Source organism: Oncorhynchus tshawytscha, linkage group LG16, assembly GCF_018296145.1.
Source record: "Oncorhynchus tshawytscha isolate Ot180627B linkage group LG16, Otsh_v2.0, whole genome shotgun sequence".
NCBI lineage: Eukaryota > Metazoa > Chordata > Actinopteri > Salmoniformes > Salmonidae > Oncorhynchus > Oncorhynchus tshawytscha.
The window spans coordinates 12,207,189-12,225,662 of record NC_056444.1 but is presented as its reverse complement, the minus strand read 5'-3'; the positions used below and the strand labels follow the sequence as shown (position 1 = coordinate 12,225,662).

At 47.1% G+C, this 18,474-nt stretch overlaps 1 protein-coding gene across 12 annotated transcripts in view; it reads right to left on the bottom strand.

The window, feature by feature from the left end:
* LOC112215327 (receptor-type tyrosine-protein phosphatase mu-like) overlaps window positions 1-18,474 on the bottom strand; it is a 333,484-nt gene that overhangs the window by 124,345 nt on the left and 190,665 nt on the right. The gene's annotated exons all lie outside the window — the stretch shown is intronic.

Sequence of the window (18,474 nt, the reverse complement as noted above, 5' to 3'; positions counted from 1 at the left end):
TGTCAGCATTCTTCAGTTCAGCGTTAAGGTGTCAGCATTCTTCAGTTCAGCGTTAAGGTGTCAACATTCTTCAGTTCAGCGTTAAGGTGTCAACATTCTTCAGTTCAGCATTAAGGTGTCAGCATTCTTCAGTTCAGCGTTAAGGTGTCAGCATTCTTCAGTTCAGCGTTAAGGTGTCAGCATTCTTCAGTTCAGCGTTAAGGTGTCAGCATTCTTCAGTTCAGCGTTAAGGTGTCAGCATTCTTCAGTTCAGCGTTAAGGTGTCAGCATTCTTCAGTTCAGCGTTAAGGTGTCAGCATTCTTCAGTTCAGCGTTAAGGTGTCAGCATTCTTCAGTTCAGCGTTAAGGTGTCAGCATTCTTCAGTTCAGCGTTAAGGTGTCAGCATTCTTCAGTTCAGCGTTAAGGTGTCAGCATTCTTCAGTTCAGCGTTAAGGTCAGGTCAGCTGGCGTCTAGCTGAAGTCAGACGAGTGTACTCGCATACTTCCTTAAAAGACATTTGCTTGAAAAACGAAGAAAAGAAAAAAACGGCGATAGTAGTTTGTCCATTTTTTAGACACCGTAGCCACACTTCCTACAAATAGTCAGAATTAATCCAAGATAACTCAATCCGTCATTGATTTTGACGTTTTTGCCAATGAGATCTTAGTCACGCAATTTTACATCTAACCAAGGTGTTTGGGCGCAGTATTTCTACATGAAACAATTTGCATGAAAACAAGTCTTTGTTGTCATTCAGCGAGAGACGACTCTACTGAAGAATCCCTACTGGTGACCAATCACCAACAAAGGGGCGTAGACTTTGGCTTTCCCCAAGAAGAAAATAGTGTCCCGGAGCCTTACCGAAGACCAAAATGAAAAAGACATCCAAATGTAATCATAATATATGCACAAACTCTTCCAAACTGTGTAGACAGGGAAGCATTCGTACTCCTTTACTCATGCACAGCCAAGTGGAAGTCAAGGGGAGTGAGGTTGTAAAGACAACGTAAGACAAATTCAACTGACCTACAACCTTTCCAAGAAGTAAACCATCTGCTTTCACCTGAGCAGAATCTCCGTGAGAGATTCATTTTCAAACAGGAACCAAGAAAGCTCCCGACTCCTGACTCCACTCTTCATAATCAAAATTCAAGACCGCCCACACCAGTGTAAAGCCCAGAAACAATATATGTTTGTCTTAGAAATGATACAGTTTGTCAGCCCTATTCGATCTTTGGCAATTACATTTCCCCCCAGCTCCACACATCCATTAGAGATTAGATCTGTCATAAACTGCTGGGAAATATCAGGTCAGGTCCCTGTGAAAGTCTCTCTGTGTTCTTTCAGTTATTTAACTCATTACAGACAAGAATAAATTCACCAGCATAAATAACTTACCTTCTACCCTTTCACTGGTAGAAAATAATCAATAACTTCTCCCCTCCCCCCCATTTAGCGCCATTTAGCAATAAAATCAGGTGTAAAAAAAATTATGGCGGCGAAGAGGCCGGCGAGAAATATGAGGGCTAATTACGAACCCACGTGGCATGGAACAAAGGGCAGGGCATAGACAGAGAGAGACAGGGAGAGAGAGAGACAGGGAGAGAGAGAGACAGGGAGAGAGAGAGACAGGGAGAGAGAGAGACAGGGAGAGAGAGACAGGGAGAGATGGAAAAGAAGAAGAGAGTAGAGGAGGAGCATGACGTTGAGGAGGAGAGGAGGTGGGTGGGAGAGTGGGAGATGAGGAGGAGAGGAGCTGGGTGGGAGAGGAGGAGGAGAGGAGCTGGTTGGGAGAGTGGGAGATGAGGAGGAGGAGAGGAGCTGGGTGGGAGAGTGGGAGAGGAACTGGTTGGGAGAGGAGGAGGAGAGGAGCTGGTTGGGAGAGTGGGATATGAGGAGGAGGAGAGGAGCTGGTTGGGAGAGTGGGAGATGAAGAGGAGGAGAGGAGCTGGTTGTGAGAGTGGGAGATGAGGAAGAAGAGGAGTAGAGGAGCTGGGTGAGAGAGTGGGAGATGAGGAGGAGGAGGAGGGGAGCTAGGTGGGAGAGTGGGAGAGGAGGAGAAGGAGGGGAGCTAGGTGAGAGAGTGGGAGAGGAGGAGGAGGAGGGGAGCTAGGTGAGAGAGTGGGAGAGGAGGAGGAGAGGAGCTGGTTGGGAGAGTGGGAGAGGAGGAGGAGGAGAGGAGCTGGTTGGGAGAGTGGGAGAGGAGGAGGAGAGGAGCTGGGTGAGAGAGTGGGAGATGAGGAGGAGGAGAAGAGCTGGGTGGAAGAGTGGGAGATGAGGAGGAGGAGAGGAGCTGGGTGGGAGAGGAGGAGAGGAGGAGGAGAGGAGCTGGGTGGGAGAGTGGGAGATGAGGAGGGGGGAGCTGGGTGAGAGAGTTGGAGATAAGGAGGAGGAGGGGAGCTGGATGAGAGAATTGGAGATAAGGAGGAGGAGGAGGAGGAGGGGAGCTGGAGATAAGGAGGAGGAGGACGAGGAGGGGAGCTGGGTGGGAGAGTTGGAGATAAGGAGGAGGAGGACGAGGATGGGAGCTGGGTGGGAGAGTTGGAGATAAGGAGGAGGAGGACGAGGAGGGGAGCTGGGTGGGAGAGTTGGAGATAAGGAGGAGGAGGACGAGGAGGGGAGCTGGGTGGGAGATTTGGAGATAAGAAGGAGGAGGAGGAGGAGGGGAGCTGGGTGGGAGAGTTGGAGATAAGGAGGAGGAGGACGAGGAGGGGAGCTGGGTGGGAGAGTTGGAGATAAGGAGGAGGAGGACGAGGAGGGGAGCTGGGTGGGAGAGTTGGAGATAAGGAGGACGAGGAGGAGGAGGGGAGCTGGGTGGGAGAGTTGGAGATAAGGAGGAGGGGAAACAAAAGGTGAGGAGAACATTTAGTCTCAGATGTAGGGCCTTCTTAAAAGCCAGCCATTACTTTAAGAGGCTGTCATTGCCGTGATTTATCCCTCTCTCCCTCCCTATCTCAGGTGACTGTGCCTCTGGGATAGATGCCTCCCATTGTTCTTACCTATTAGAGATGTAACCAACAGATTCCCCTGTGAAGATACAGTACATTCTAGCCTGGCTGAACCAGATTGAACGCTATCCAGTGGGTGTACAGTAGCATTCAGTCTTGTTCAACCAGGCTAACAGTATAGGAATAATTCATCCCTCCAGGAGAAAATACAGGCTAAGAAATAGTAGGTGAAACCTCATTTGTATTCTAATGCCAATGAGGGAAACTCTTTCTATAGCTCTGAACAGAACAAGGGGAATAAACCCATAAACACTGTTTGCAGTAAGAGCCTATTTATGATAATGCTATGATAGAGCACTATTCTTTTTACCGCCAGACAACAGGTCAAAAGTTTATATTTTCTTTGCAATTACCGGGATGAAAAATGCATCTGCTTTCTGGGCACAGCCAGTGTAGAGAGAAAAGCAGATGCTCGGGGGCTGGAACCGGAGAAGAACGATGCATCTTCAATAAATAATAGACAACTCAGCACAAATGGCTGCTCCAAGGCTACCTGCAACGTCTAGATATCAATTTGAGAAAAACAATACCACTTAATTAAATATTTCTCTCTCCTGGTGTGCCCTGGGTACTGGTAAATGTCCAGATAAATGGTAGAAAATCTAGAAAAATGTGCATCACTCCAGCACAAAATGGCTGCAACTCCTCTATTTCTCCAGTCTTTATTGGATAACCATCAGGTTTATCATAGTGAAAAATACATATTGAAGTGCTGCATATTTAAAATGAGGCGTTGGTAGGTTATGAGTATAATCATTTTCCCTTCAGGCGATATGGAAAATGCTGATGGCAAAACTGTGTCTCCATGATCTCACTGCGGGTTTCATATTGGTTTCTGCCTCAGTCTCATCTGGCCTTAACTTTACTGCGAGCTACAAAACTACAGAGATACCATCTGAAAACTAAGCAAAAAAAGACAGCCTACTTTGGAGTTAGTAAAGATCCCATAGTAGTTATAGTCCTTTTTAGCATTCAATTAACTCTCCGACATTCAATACACAACCATCAATGAGGATACTTAAAGAGGGAGAAGTGGACTTAACTGTCCACTTGGAGGCTACCCAGGGAAAAGAGTGAAACTTTTGAGAGGAATTCACATTAGTTTGGGCTGGGGAACGGTCTTTAGTGGCTATTTAGCCTTCACTTGTCCAGGTGTGTCAGGGAGGTTTGGGGGTGAGGTCAGGAGGATTGTCTCCTCCTTAAAGTGGTGTAACTCACCCCCAGACAGGGTGTGCCTTCCCTCCTCCTCCTCCATCTCCCCCACATGGCCTAGAGACACAGTCAACAACCTCTCATCCATTCCACTCAGGACAGAGTAAACCAAGAACTAACACATGGAGAACAACTACATAGTCAGGAGCCGTTTCGGAACCAATCGCAAAGGTGAGACAGCTAAGAGACTGAACATTCTCAGAGTCATTATAAAATCAGGGAGAGACATGTGACCGTGTACTTCGAGAGACTGGAGGTAAGAAATCATTACATAAGCACTTGGTAAGCTATGAGAGAGCGAGCATGAGAGAGAGAGAGCATGAGAGAGAGAGAGCATGAGAGAGAGAGAGCATGAGAGAGAGAGAGAGCATGAGAGAGAGAGAGAGCATGAGAGAGAGAGAGCATGAGAGAGAGAGAGCATGAGAGAGAGCGAGCATGAGAGAGAGAGAGCATGAGAGAGAGAGAGCATGAGAGAGAGAGCATGAGAGAGAGCGAGCATGAGAGAGAGCGAGCATGAGAGAGCGAGCATGAGAGAGAGAGAGCATGAGAGAGAGCGAGCATGAGAGAGAGAGAGCATGAGAGAGAGCGAGCATGAGAGAGAGCGAGCATGAGAGAGAGAGAGCATGAGAGAGAGAGAGCATGAGAGAGAGCATGAGAGAGAGAGAGCATGAGAGAGAGAGAGCATGAGAGAGAGAGAGCATGAGAGAGAGAGAGCATGAGAGAGAGCGAGCATGAGAGAGAGCGAGCATGAGAGAGAGAGAGCATGAGAGAGAGAGAGCATGAGAGAGAGAGAGCATGAGAGAGAGAGAGCATGAGAGAGAGAGAGCATGAGAGAGAGCGAGCATGAGAGAGAGAGAGAGCATGAGAGAGAGAGAGCATGAGAGAGAGCGAGCATGAGAGAGAGAGAGCATGAGAGAGAGAGAGCATGAGAGAGAGAGAGCATGAGAGAGAGAGAGCATGAGAGAGAGAGAGAGAGAGCATGAGAGAGAGAGAGCATGAGAGAGAGAGAGCATGAGAGAGAGAGCATGAGAGAGAGAGAGCATGAGAGAGAAAGAGCATGAGAGAGAGAGAGCATGAGAGAGAGAGAGAGCATGAGAGAGAGAGAGCATGAGAGAGAGAGAGCATGAGAGAGAGAGAGCATGAGAGAGAGAGAGCATGAGAGAGAGAGCATGAGAGAGAGAGACATGAGAGAGAGAGCATGAGAGAGAGCGAGCATGAGAGAGAGCGAGCATGAGAGAGAGAGAGCATGAGAGAGAGAGAGAGCATGAGAGAGAGAGAGCATGAGAGAGAGAGAGCATGAGAGAGAGAGCATGAGAGAGAGAGAGCATGAGAGAGAAAGAGGCATTAGAGACAAAAAATCTAAACTCTTGCCTTGTTTCAGCCGGGCAACCTCAGCTGAGACCAATTAGGGGCCCTTGTGCTGCTAGCTCCGTTTTCAGAGTGGCGCCCCAACGTGACGCAAGACCAATTACATACAACCTCCTCGTTGGCATGGACTCAAAGGTGACCCGGGACCTATCTAGATGTATTTTTAATGTGGAAAGAGAAGGTTGTGGTTTGTCGTCCTCTCTTTTTTGTATATATTTAAATTTATTTTCAGTCTCTTTTCCATTTTTAAATTAAATATACCTTCCGGTAACTCGCCTCACCCATTGTGACACGGATCTGCTATTTTTTAGACCTTAGAGCCAGAACCTCCATCAGAAGCTAGCCATCAGAAGCTAACCAGCTGATTAGCTACTAGCTATTTAGTCATTGTTAGCCACTGCTAGCGGCCTTTACCTTCTACACAGACACCTGCCTGGATAATACTTGCCAGCCTGCCAGTATTGGACTGTTCTCTCCACTACAACGCAGGATTCCTGCCATAAGCCCTGGACCATTACTCCTGATCATCACAGCTAGCTAGCTACCACCGAGTGACCCAGCCCCGAAGCTAGCCCTGAGCCAGGCCCACCTCCCGGCCTACTCTGTGATCACTCGGCTACACAGCCGATGCCTCCCGGACTCTACCCCAATACGGCTAGAATCCACGACTCCACCGGATCCTTGCCGTAAGCTCTGGACCTTTGCATCGGATAATCACTGCTAATGCCCCTGCCCCGAAGCTAGCACCAGTTAGCTACGAGCCAGGCACATCTCTCGGCTAGCAAACTACATTTCTACAACTACAATACCTCTTTAGCCATCTGGCCCGGACACATTGTCGACACGGCGCCCCGCCGTACCACCACGACTGGTCCGGAGCAGACGCTTCCGTGTCTCCCGCTTGCTAGGTCGTAACGATTTCCCCGCGGCTTCCCTGTTTCATCTATTGCTGTTCACTGGACCCTATGATCACTTGGCTACATAGCTGATGCCTGCTGGACTGTTCATTAATCACGGTACTCCATTTTGTTAATTTTTACAAATCTGTCGGCACCAGCCTCGAACTCAGGCCCTGTGTGTAGTTAATCGACCCTCTCAGCCCATTCATCGCCATTTTAACTGTTGTTGTTGTCTTAGCTGATTAGCTGTTGTTGTCTTACCCGGTTAGCTGTTGTTGTCTTACCCTTTGTTATCTTAGCTAGCTCTCCCAATGAACACCTGTGATTGATTTATTCCTCGCTTTATGTCTCTCTCAAATGTCAATATGCCTTGTACACTGTTGTTTAGGATAGTAATCATTGTTTTAGTTTACTGCGGTGCCCCTAGTCCCACTCAACATGCCTCAGACACCTCCTTTGTCCCACCTCCCACACATGCGGTGACCTCACCCAGCATAACTATCATGTCCAGAGATGAAACCTCTCTTATCATTCATTGCCTGGGCTTACCGCCACTGTACCCGCCCCCCACCATAGCCCTGTCTGTACATTATGCCCTGAAGCTGTTCTACCACGCTCAAAAATATGTTCCTTTAATTCTGTCTCCAACGCACTAGACAACCAGTTTTGATAGCCTTTAGCCATGCATGGTTTCATGCATGTTAACATCAGTAGCCTCCTCCCTAAGTTTGTTTTACTCACTGTTTTAGCACACTCCACCAATCCTGATGTCCTTGCCGTGTCTGAATCCTGGCTTAGGAAGGCCACCAAAAATTCAGAGATTTCCATACCCAACTACAACTTTTTCCATCAAGATAGAACTGCCAAAGAGGGATGAGTTGCAATCTACTCCAGAGATAGCCTGCAAAGTTATGTCATACTGTCTATGCCCAAACAGTTCGAGCTTCTAATTTTAAAAAATGAATCTCTCCAGAAATAAGTCTCTCACTGTTGCCGCTTGTTATAGACCCCCCTCAGCCCCCAGCTGTGCCCTGGACACCATATGTGAATTGATTGCCCCCTATCTATCTACAGAGTTCGTTCTGTTAGGTGACCTAAACTGGGATATGCTTAACACTCCGGCAGTCCTACAATCTAAGATAGATGCACTCAATCTCACACAAATGATCATAGAACCTAACAGGTTCTATGGTTCCACGGTCAAACGACCACCCCTCATCACTGTCAAACACTCCCTAAAACACTTCTGCGAGCAGGCCTTTCTAATCGACCTGGCCCGGGTAACCCTGGAAGGATATTGACCTCATCCCGTCAGTCGTGGATGCCTAGTCGTTCTTTAAAAGTTCTTTCCTCACCATCTTAAATAAGCATGCCCCTTTCAAAAAATGTAGAACTTAGAACAGATATAGTCCTTGGTTCACTCCAGACCGGACTTCCCTCGACCAGCACAAAAATATCCTGTGGTGGACTGCAATAGCATCGACAAGCCACCACGATATGCAACTTTTCAGGGAAGTCAGGAACCAATACACGCAGTCAGTCAGGAAAGCAAAGGCTAGCTTTGTCAAACAGAAATTTGCATCCTGTAGTTCTAACTCCAAAATGTTTTGGGACACTGTAAATCCATGGAGAACAAGAACACCTCCTCCCAGCTGCCCACTGCACTGAGGCTAGGTAACACGGTCACCACCGATAAATCCGCGATAATCGAGAATTTCAAGAAGCATCTCTATATGGCTGGCCATGCTTTCCTCCAGGCTACCCCAACCCCGGCCAACAGCGCCGCACCCCCCGCAACTACTTGCCCAAGCCTCCCCAGCTTCTCCTTCACCCAAATCCAGATAGCAGATGTTCTGAAAGAGCTGCAAAACCTGGACCCGTACAAATCAGCTCGGCTAGACAATCTGGACCCTCTCTTTCTAAAATGATCCTCCAAAATTTCAACAACTATTACCAGTCTGTCCAACCTCTCTATCGTATTGTCGTACCCTCTTCAAAGGGGGTGACACTCTATACCCAAACTGTTATAGACCTATATTCATCCTGCCCTGCCTTTCTAATGTCTTCAAAAGCCAAGTTAATAAACAGATCACTGACCATTTCGAATCCCACCGTACCTTCTCCGCTGTGCAATCTGGTTTCCGAGCTGGTCACTCAGCTACGCTCAAGGTCCTTAACGATATCATAACTGCCATCGATAAAAGACAGTACTGTGCAGCCATCTTCATCGACCTGGCCAAGTCTTTCGACTCTGTCAATCACTGAATTCTTATCGGCAGACTCAACAGCCTTGGTTTCTCAAATGACTGCCTCGCCTGGTTCACCAACTACTTCTCAGACAGAGTTCAGTGTCAAATCGAAGGGCCTGTTGTCCGGACCTCTGGCAGTCTCTATGGGGGTACCACAGGGTTCAATTCTCAGGCCGACTATTTTTTCTCTGTATACATCAACGATGTCGCTCTTGCGGCGGGTGATTCTCTGATCCACCTCTACGCAGACGACACCATTCTGTATACATCTGGCCCTTCTTTGTTAACTAACCTTCCGTGGCCTCCAACTGCTCTTAAACACTAGTAAAACCAAATGCATGCCTTTCAACCATTCACTGCCCGCATCCGCCCGACTAGCATCACTACTTTGGACGGTTCTGACTTGGAATATGTGGACAACTACAAATACCTAGGTGTCTGGCTAGACTGTAAACTCTCCTTCCAGACTCATTAAACATCTCCAATCCAAAATTAAATCTAGACTTGCAACAAAGCCTCCTTCACTCACGCCACCAAACATACCCTCGTAAAACTGACCATCCTACCAATCCTCGACTTTGGCGATGTCATTTACAAAATAGCTTCCAACACTCGACTCAACAAATTGGATGCAGTCTATCACAGTGCCATCCGTTTGGTCAGCAAAGCCCCTTATACCACCCACCACTGCGACCTGTATGCTCCAGTAGGCTGGCCCTCGCTACATGTTAGTCGCTAGACCCACTGGCTCCAGGTCATCTATAAGTCAATGGTAAAGCTCTGCCTTATCTCAGCTCACTGGTCACCATAGCAGTACCCACCCGTAGCACGCACTCCAGCAGGTATATCTCACTGGTCATCCCCAAAGTCAACACCTTATTTGGCCTCCTTTCATTCCATTTCTCTGCTGCCAATTACTGGAATGAATTGCAAAAATCGCTGAAGATCGAGACTTATATTTCCCTCACTAACTTTAAACGTCAGCTATCTGAGCAGCTAAACAAACGATCACTGCAGCTGTACATAGCCCATCGGTAAATAGCTCACTCAATCTACCTACCTCATCTCCATATTGTTTTTATTTACTTTTCTGCTCTTTTGCACACCAGTATTTCTACTTGCACATCATCTGCTCATCTATCAATCCAGTGGTAATTTGCTAAATTGTAATTACTTTGCTACTATAGCCTATTTATTGCCTTACCTCCTCACGTCATTTTCTATTGTGTTATTGACTGTACGCTTGTTCATTCCATGTGTAACTCTGTGTTGTTGTTTGTGTCGCACTACTTTGCTTTATCTTGGCCAGGTCGCAGTTGTAAATGAGAACTTGTCATCAACTAGCTTACCTGGTTAAATGAAGGTGAAATAAAAAATTTAAAAACATCCCCTGCCATAAAGTAGGATGAGGTCTACACAAATGAGGCCAAGCGGCACAGATTCAATTTCACTTATATTTCAGGGTATCTTGTTGAGGCTCATCACCGCGTTTCCTGTCCGCATACACTGGAAATAGACGAGCGCAGGAAACTTTTGTCACAACACTGCACCACACAAAACGCTTCCTCTGTGAATTCATTTAAAAAGGGGTAACTCTCCTAAGAGAGGAGAAGCAGTAATGTGATTGATACCTCCCCTGGGGGACGGATAGAGCTGAAGGAGAAGCAAAAATGTGATTGATACGTCCCCTGGGGGACGGATAGAGCTGAAGGAGAAGCAGTAATGTGATTGATACCTCCCCTGGGGGACGGATAGAGCTGAAGGAGAAGCAATAATGTGATTGATACGTCCCCTGGGGGATGGACAGAGCTGAAGGAGAAGCAGTAATGTGATTGATACCTCCCCTGGGGGACGGATAGAGCTGAAGGAGAAGCAATAATGTGATTGATACGTCCCCTGGGGGACGGACAGAGCTGAAGGAGAAGCAGTAATGTGATTGATACCTCCCCTGGGGGACGGATAGAGCTGAAGAAGAAGCAGTAATGTGATTGATACCTCCCCTGGGGGACGGATAGAGCTGAAGGAGAAGCAGTAATGTGATTGATACCTCCCCTGGGGGACGGATAGAGCTGAAGGAGAAGCAGTAATGTGATTGATACCTCCCCTGGGGGACGGATAGAGCTGAAGGAGAAGCAGTAACGTGATTGATACCTCCCCCGGGGGACGGATAGAGCTGAAGGAGAAGCAGTAACGTGATACCTCCCCCGGGGGACGGATAGAGCTGAAGGAGAAGCAGTAATGTGATACCTCCCCCGGGGAATGGATAGAGCTGAAAGAGAGTCAGTAATGTGATGCCTCCCCCGGAGGACAGATAGAGCTGAAAGAGAGGCAGTAATGTGATACCTCCCCCGGGGAATGGATAGAGCTGAAAGAGAGGCAGTAATGTGATGCCTCCCCCGGGGGACGGATAGAGCTGAAAGAGAGGCAGTAATGTGATACCTCCCCTGGGGGACGGATAGAGCTGAAAGAGAGGCAGTAATTTGATACCTCCCCCGGGGAATGGATAGAGCTGAAAGAGAGTCAGTAATGTGATGCCTCCCCCGGGGGACGGATAGAGCTGAAAGAGAGGCAGTAATTTGATACCTCCCCCGGGGAATGGATAGAGCTGAAAGAGAGTCAGTAATGTGATGCCTCCCCGGGGACGGATAGAGCTGAAAGAGAGGCAGTAATGTGATACCTCCCCTGGGGGACGGATAGAGCTGAAAGAGAGGCAGTAATTTGATACCTCCCCCGGGGAATGGATAGAGCTGAAAGAGAGTCAGTAATGTGATGCCTCCCCTGGGGGGGTGGATAGAGCTGAAAGAGAGGCAGTAATGTGATGCCTCCCCTGGGGGGTGGATAGCGCTCAACATTCCAGGAGAGAAACAAGGGATCTGGGCCAGAAATAGAGGAGAGTGGCTCTCACTCAGTCATCTCTTTTCTGGAGTGTTGATGGCTCTGTCCTCAGTGAAACAGTTGACAGAAAGAAAGTGCTTTGACTCTGTGGCTGGGTTTAGGAGGCCACAAGTCATCTTTCTCTACAGCACTGGGTAAATGCTTTCCTTGGCACAGGAGGTGAGGAGGAGGAATGAGGAGCGTGTGATTGTGTGTGTAGGGTGGTGTGTTCTCGCCCCGGTGTAGCAGATTTGACACATTAGCGCGGGTGCTAACGTGACTGACAGTAATCCATTTAAAGATACAGCTTGCCCCTGGTTAGGCTGCTATTGTAGCGCCACACATATGTAACGCTGCCAGACAGACGGCCCTTCAAACACCAGCCTGTCAATGATGCAGTCCCTCACAAGGCTTTATGCACCAAATGCGACATGACGTGTGTGTATGTTATTCAGGACAAAGCCTGGCAAATATAGCCCAGCCTTCTTTAATTTGGTTTTTAAGTTAAGCAGAGGTTGTGTTTTTGTATGCATCCCGACGCATTGTCATTCAAGTGCTTTTACCAAACGTATCCAATCAGTTGGACAGGATGCATTCTTTGTGAAATGTATCAAGGCAAAACATCTGGTAATTCACATTCAAATCTGGCTGGCTAAATCCCATCGCCGGGGAGGACATAATGGCGAGCAACCAGTCGTGTTCTTCCACAGTATATTGTGTAATGAACCACATCAATTCCAACGCTACCGCCTCACATCATGTTAAAACAAAGTACTAAAAATAGATGTATCATACCTCCAAAGAAGAACGGTGGCATATGATAACGCATTCAGAATGGATCTGAAGCTCATTAATTGAATGACGCATTCAGAATGGATCTGAAGCTCATTAATTGAATGACGCATTCAGAATGGATCTGAAGCTCATTAATTGAATGACGCATTCCGAATGGATCTAAAGCTCATTAATTGAATGACGCATTCAGAATGGATCTAAAGCTCATTAATTGAATGACGCATTCCGAATGGATCTGAAGCTCATTAATTGAATGACGCATTCAGAATGGATCTAAAGCTCATTAATTGAATGACGCATTCAGAATGGATCTGAAGCTCATTAATTGAATGACGCATTCCGAATGGATCTAAAGCTCATTAATTGAATGACGCATTCAGAATGGATCTAAAGCTCATTAATTGAATGACGCATTCCGAATGGATCTGAAGCTCATTAATTGAATGACGCATTCCGAATGGATCTGAAGCTCATTAATTGAATGACGCATTCCGAATGGATCTGAAGCTCATTAATTGAATGACGCATTCCGAATGGATCTGAAGCTCATTAATTGAATGACGCATTCCGAATGGATCTGAAGCTCATTAATTGAATGACGCATTCCGAATGGATCTGAAGCTCATTAATTGAATGACGCATTCAGAATGGATCTGAAGCTCATTAATTGAATGACGCATTCAGAATGGATCTGAAGCTCATTAATTGAATGACGCATTCAGAATGGATCTGAAGCTCATTAATTGAATGACGCATTCCGAATGGATCTGAAGCTCATTAATTGAATGACGCATTCAGAATGGATCTGAAGCTCATTAATTGAATGACGCATTCAGAATGGATCTGAAGCTCATTAATTGAATGACGCATTCCGAATGGATCTAAAGCTCATTAATTGAATGACGCATTCAGAATGGATCTAAAGCTCATTAATTGAATGACGCATTCCGAATGGATCTGAAGCTCATTAATTGAATGACGCATTCCGAATGGATCTGAAGCTCATTAATTGAATGACGCATTCAGAATGGATCTGAAGCTCATTAATTGAATGACGCATTCCGAATGGATCTGAAGCTCATTAATTGAATGACGCATTCCGAATGGATCTGAAGCTCATTAATTGAATGACGCATTCAGAATGGATCTGAAGCTCATTAATTGAATGACGCATTCAGAATGGATCTGAAGCTCATTAATTGAATGACGCATTCAGAATGGATCTGAAGCTCATTAATTGAATGACGCATTCGAATGGATCTGAAGCTCATTAATTGAATGACGCATTCGAATGGATCTGAAGCTCATTAATTGAATGACGCATTCGAATGGATCTAAAGCTCATTAATTGAATGACGCATTCGAATGGATCTGAAGCTCATTAATTGAATGACGCATTCGAATGGATCTGAAGCTCATTAATTGAATGACGCATTCGAATGGATCTGAAGCTCATTAATTGAATGACGCATTCGAATGGATCTGAAGCTCATTAATTGAATGACGCATTCGAATGGATCTAAAGCTCATTAATTGAATGACGCATTCCGAATGGATCTGAAGCTCATTAATTGAATGACGCATTCCGAATGGATCTGAAGCTCATTAATTGAATGACGCATTCCGAATGGATCTGAAGCTCATTAATTGAATGACACATTCCGAATGGATCTGAAGCTCATTAATTGAATGACGCATTCCGAATGGATCTGAAGCTCATTAATTGAATGCGTTCTCCACAAGCTGTAGCACCCGAGGATTCTCTTCAGCCACTTATTGTGGAACACAATACTCCAGGTATGACAGTCTGAACTTCTACAGTGACACGTGCTGTCTCCCTCTCTGTAATGGGACCTACAGTGTCTCATATTGACGTTTCTTGCCCACCCAACCCTCCATATTGACGTTTCTTCCCAACCCCTCCATACTGACATTTCTTCCCCACCCAACCCCTCCATACTGCCATTTCTTCCCCACCCAACCCCTCCATACTGACGTTTCTTCCCCACCCAACCCCTTACTGACGTTTCTTCCCCACCCAACCCCTCCATACTGACGTTTCTTCCCCACCCAACCCCTCCATACTGACGTTTCTTCCCCACCCAACCCCTCCATACTGACATTTCTTCCCCACCCAACCCCTCCATACTGACATTTCTTCCCAACCCAACCCCTCCATATTGACGTTTCTTCCCCACCCAACTCCTCCATATTGACGTTTCTTCCCAACCCCTCCATATTGACGTTTCTTCCCAACCCCTCCATATTGACGTTTCTTCCCCACCCAAACCCTCCATATTGACGTTTCTTCCCCACCCAACCCCTCCATATTGACGTTTCTTCCCCACCCAATCCCTCCATATTGACGTTTATTCCCAACCAACCCCTCCATATTGACGTTTCTTCCCAACCCCTCCATATTGACGTTTCTTCCCAACCCCTCCATATTGACATTTCTTCCCCACCCAACCCCTCCATATTGACATTTCTTCCCCACCCAACCCCTCCATATTGACATTTCTTCCCCACCCAACCCCTCCATATTGATGTTTCTTCCCCACCCAACCCCTCCATATTGACGTTTCTTCCCAACCCAACCCCTCCATATTGACGTTTCTTCCCAACCCCTCCATATTGACGTTTCTTCCCCACCCAACCCCTCCATATTGACGTTTCTTCCCCACCCAACCCCTCCATATTGACGTTTCTTCCCAACCCAACCCTTCCATATTGACGTTTCTTCCCCACCCAACCCCTCCATATTGACGTTTCTTCCCCACCCCTCCATAGTGACGTTCCTTCCCCACCCAACCCCTCCATATTGACGTTTCTTCCCAACCCCTCCATATTGACGTTTCTTCCCCACCCAACCCCTCCATATTGACGTTCCTTCCCCACCCAACCCCTCCATATTGACGTTCCTTCCCCACCCAACCCCTCCCTATTGACGTTTCTTCCCAACCCCTCCATATTGACGTTTCTTCCCCACCCAACCCCTCCATATTGACGTTCCTTCCCCACCCAACCCCTCCATATTGACGTTTCTTCCCCACCCAACCCCTCCATATTGACGTTTCTTCCCCACCCAACCCCTCCATATTGACGTTTCTTCCCCACCCAACCCCTCCATATTGACGTTTCTTCCCCACCCAACCCCTCCAAATTGACGTTTCTTCCCCACCCAACCCCTCCATATTGACGTTTCTTCCCCACCCAACCCCTCCATATTGACGTTTCTTCCCCACCCAACCCCTCCATATTGACGTTTCTTCCCCACCCAACCCCTCCATATTGACGTTTCTTCCCCACCCAACCCCTCCATATTGACGTTTCTTCCCCACCCAACCCCTCCATATTGACGTTTCTTCCCCACCCAACCCCTCCATATTGACGTTTCTTCCCCACCCAACCCCTCCATATTGACGTTTCTTCCCCACCCAACCCCTCCATATTGACGTTTCTTCCCCACCCAACCCCTCCATATTGACGTTTCTTCCCCACCCAACCCCTCCATATTGACGTTTCTTCCCAACCCCTCCATATTGACGTTCCTTCCCCACCCAACCCCTCCATATTGACGTTTCTTCCCCACCCAACCCCTCCATATTGACGTTTCTTCCCCACCCAACCCCTCCATATTGACGTTTCTTCCCCACCCAACCCCTCCATATTGACGTTTCTTCCCCACCCAACCCCTCCATATTGACGTTTCTTCCCCACCCAACCCCTCCATATTGACGTTTCTTCCCCACCCAACCCCTCCATATTGACGTTTCTTCCCCACCCAACCCCTCCATATTGACGTTCCTTCCCCACCCAACCCCTCCATATTGACGTTTCTTCCCAACCCCTCCATATTGACGTTCCTTCCCCACCCAACCCCTCCATATTGACGTTTCTTCCCCACCCAACCCCTCCATATTGACGTTTCTACCCCACCCAACCCCTCCATATTGACGTTTCTTCCCCACCCAACCCCTCCATATTGACGTTTCTTCCCCACCCAACCCCTCCATATTGACATTTCTTCCCCACCCAACCCCTCCATATTGACGTTTCTTCCCCACCCAACCCCTCCATATTGACGTTTCTTCCCCACCCAACCCCTCCATATTGACGTTCCTTCCCCACCCAACCCCTCCATATTGACGTTTCTTCCCCACCCAACCCCTCCATATTGACGTTTCTTCCCCACCCAACCCCTCCATATTGACGTTTCTTCCCGAACCCAACCCCTCCATATTGACGTTCCTTCCCCACCCAACCCCTCCATATTGACGTTTCTTCCCCACCCAACCCCTCCATATTGACGTTTCTTCCCCACCCAACCCCTCCATATTGACGTTTCTTCCCCACCCAACCCCTCCATATTGACGTTTCTTCCCCACCCAACCCCTCCATATTGACGTTTCTTCCCCACCCAACCCCTCCATATTGACGTTTCTTCCCCACCCAACCCCTCCATATTGACGTTTCTTCCCCACCCAACCCCTCCATACTGACGTTCCTTCCCGAACCCAACCCCTCCATACTGACGTTTCTTCCCCACCCAACCCCTCCATACTGACTGTAGCCTGACAGAAGGAATATGGGGCTCGTGACTGAATGTGTTCATCACCTTTCTATTAGTCTCTTGTGACAGACTGCTACATAGAAGTAACACAGCTGGATAGAACACACACATGATTTAGTCCCTTCGACATGTCACGTGGTAGCAGAGAACACACACATGATTTAGTCCCTTCGACATGTCACGTGGTAGCAGAGAACACACACATGATTTAGTCCCTTCGACATGCCACGTGGTAGCAGAGAACACACACATGATTTAGTCCCTTCGACATGCCACGTGGTAGCAGAGAACACACACATGATTTAGTCCCTTCGACATGTCACGTGGTAGCAGAGAACACACACATGATTTAGTCCCTTCGACATGCCACGTGGTAGCAGAGAACACACACATGATTTAGTCCCTTCGACATGTCACGTGGTAGCAGAGAACACACACATGATTTAGTCCCTTCGACATGTCACGTGGTAGCAGAGAACACACACATGATTTAGTCCCTTCGACATGTCACGTGGTAGCAGAAAACACACAAGTACACTCTGAAGGAAACCCCCTTCGGCATGCCACATGGTAGCAGAGAACACACAAGTACACTCTGAAGGAAACCCTCTTCATGTCAGGGAGAGTGCTGTGACCAATGCCTAGGACATTTTTAAGTACGACGGAGGGTAGAAATGGGGAATTATTAATAAGAATTATGGCAGCAGAACTAAATATCACTTGATTGACAGTTGATCATGATCTTCAATATACAGTAACAGAATATCATAATTGTCATAATGACAATTAATCCCCAATGAATCATATATCGCGCCAATGTACAGACTGATTTTTACTTAATTTCCCGTTGAGCCATTGTGCTAGGATTAGAGGGAGTTATACAAACCAGAGTTATACAGAGGGAGTTATTAGAGGGAGTTATTAGAGGGAGTTATACAAACCAGAGGACATTTTAGTCGCCAAATCCTCACTTTTATCTGTAAGCGACTCCTGACCAGTCAACAACAAACAATTGCCTAAATGCGTTAATTAGCGAATCCTGTGATGTTATTAAGTTAACTGTAATTAAGATGACAATGACGAGCCAATGTGACAGAATGACAGTCATCCGGGGAGAAAAAAAGGTGTACCTGCGTGGGATTGGATGAGGGCTGACAGTCTTGTATTTTTGGTGTTAATCTTACCAGTGATATTTTTTTTTGTGTGTGGGGGGGGTGGTGTTATGTCACACACTATTGTCAAATTAAAGGATACTGAAGTTAAGGATCTTGTTTGACGGCACGTGAATTCCAGTGTCCAACCTTTCGTGGATATCTTGCGGGCGTTTGGTCCCTGTGTTTTTCTATGTGTGTGTGTGTGTGTGAATGATTAAAAAACAATGCATGCCTTGTGATAACCTGTGACCTTAATGCAGTACAAGGACTTCATGACTAAGGACAACAACAAAAAAGAGCTCTGACAACACAGTCACAACCGAAGCAGGATATCCTGTCTATGTTTTTGGGACAACTTCAG